We start from the raw sequence: 2,353 nt of genomic DNA, 5'->3' as shown, positions 1-2,353 counted from the left end.
AAGCGGTTCAGAGCAGAGCTTTCTGTGGGAGATGGGAACTCCCTTTGGGCTGGACTTTGGGCTTTTTCACTTTGCAAACCTATTACATGCAGAAAAAAGATATATAACTCAATAAAGTAGAGGAAAAAAGCCAAAAAGCATAATACCACCTCTTTAACACGAACGTAGCTAGCTAGCTAGCATCAAATAACTACACTGTAACTTTTACTGAAAGCGTCGGTGTTGGATGCCCTGAGACGAGAACGGTCTTGAGTCAGCAGTTTTCTGTACTGAATGCCAGAATGTTGCTAGGGAGGAGAGAATGGCTGTTCTTGAATCCAACAACTTCTCAAGTGTGGAAAAACAAGAAGAGAAGAAGAGTGAACAATACAAATATAGGTAAGACTTGCAGAATATGCATGCATTGTACTGTATGAAAGTAAATAGTTTCTAGGATTGTTCTTTGACTGTACTTTTGTTTTCACAGACTGTGCTCACCTTATAACGAGGTGGTCACATCCTTGGTGTGGATCATGATGCTATTGTGTGTAAGTAGCAAACTTTTACTGGGGTGTTTTATTTTTTTGTGCTGTGGCTATGCTATTTATTTATAAGACTCATTTTTCCCTCAGCTGCTTGTAAGATCCACTGTGGGACAGTACATAGGAACTTCTGGTCCAACCAGATCTTGCTGCTGGGGCTGAGTTCTGTCCGGTCTTGAGCGAGAGGGAACGTGTAAGATATGTTAACTTAAATTTATTGTATGTGACATTATTTTTCAGTGAGATTTATTGTTTCCCCCAGGTCAAGAGACTTTAGATCTCTGACTCATTCATCATCACTGTTCCATGATATAGTTTATAGTATATTTCTGTTTCTTCCTGTGATTATTTTTGTAAACAGTATGTTGTCTTTTTTGTAGCAGAAGTGAGTTACAAATTTCCTTGTAAGCCTGCACTACTGATTGTCTGTTCTGTTTGTGTTTACAGCTGTTGGAAGCGAGTTAGAGTGGACTGGCAGCAGATGAAGTGGTGTTCTGGAAAAGCGTCACTATATATCTGAAGTCAAAAAAGGAAGATTGCAGCTTTGGGGGGATGTCGGGTGGATTGTGTGACCCCATGTTTCCGCAGCCAGGGGCTCACCGACCTCTTTTGCACGCTGCAGACAAGACTGGAGGCTAATCCAAAGTACAAAGCACCACATCACAGGTGTCTGTCGATTGGATGATGTTCTGACAGCCACCAAGGTGGACAGACACTTTGTCTAATCAACATGTTTCTCACAAATTCAGGTCGTTGATTATAGGATTATAGAATACAACATGTAACATATTAAATAAAGATTGTCTTAATTAAGTGCAGTGTTTATTTAATATTTAATAGGGTGATCAATAGCAACAGATATACCAACCAATCACACATGATTGATGAATTGGTGATGTCATTGGTTTCATCCAATGACTGAGAAGCCAGGTCAGGCGGCTGCTTTTCATATGGTAAGTAGAATTGTTAACACCTCCCCCAGATAGATATGAAGTTGAGGGTGCCAATAATTTCATCCAGTCCATTTTGGGAGTTCTGTGTGGAAGATATCAGAGTTAATCTTTTTCCTCTGCTTTTTTGTGTTGTTTTCCGATGCAAAAAAAAAGAAATACAAATGAAAATAACAAAGCATTTGTAAATGCGATAATTCTTCCATCACGATGGTTTTTGCATAAAGGATACAAAAATCCTCTTAGTGGTTTAAACTGACATACACACAGACCTCAGAGCAGCAAGATGATGGAGAGGATCATACTGGGTGTCTTGTGTCTCTCAGGTCAGTGAATTTTTTTAATACTTTTTTATGTTATGTTTTTTTTATGTTATTATTGTATAATTTGATAAAACTGAAATATAAAATAAGGTATTGCCCTTCCTAATGATTGAAAAAAAATAAAAAATTTCACTGGGACCACTGATGGAGACTTTTTAGTATTAAAAATTATGATCTGCCACCGGTGGAGGAAGAGTTTACTTTACTTCAGTAAAGGCAATGTAAAATCGTCCGTTGCAAGTATGTTTCATCAACATTGTTCAGTCACAGTCTGACAAGCAACCAAGACACAGACAGACAAGAGCTGCACTGCTCAGCTGGTTTGCAGGACAGACAGACAGACAGAGAGATTCACTGCAGCTGCACATTAAGGTTAGGCTGCATGTTATCTGCTGACCTCAGACTTTGAGAGAAGAGGACACATGTTTACGTAACGTTCATGCACTTCACTCTCACTGAGTTTTTCTTTTCTCGTTCCCAGGAGGATAGTCTCATCCTCTCATCAAAGTTGTAAACATTCGCGTTCACCTTTAATTTGAAAGTGAGGCGGGGCCGTCCA

General features: G+C 39.3%; 1 long non-coding RNA gene across 1 annotated transcript; it reads left to right on the top strand.

The window, feature by feature from the left end:
* Positions 1–290: 290 nt before the first annotated feature.
* LOC123980154 lies at positions 291–714 on the top strand. The gene is made up of 3 exons (XR_006827387.1): positions 291–378; positions 467–527; positions 612–714. It is a non-coding gene; the product is annotated as an uncharacterized LOC123980154 (long non-coding RNA).
* The last annotated feature ends 1,639 nt before the right edge of the window (positions 715–2,353 follow it).

Source organism: Micropterus dolomieu, linkage group LG12 (assembly GCF_021292245.1).
Source record: "Micropterus dolomieu isolate WLL.071019.BEF.003 ecotype Adirondacks linkage group LG12, ASM2129224v1, whole genome shotgun sequence".
In the NCBI taxonomy this organism is placed as follows: domain Eukaryota; kingdom Metazoa; phylum Chordata; class Actinopteri; order Centrarchiformes; family Centrarchidae; genus Micropterus; species Micropterus dolomieu.
Note: the sequence above shows the minus strand (reverse complement) of the source record. Positions and strands in the feature narration are given on the sequence as shown.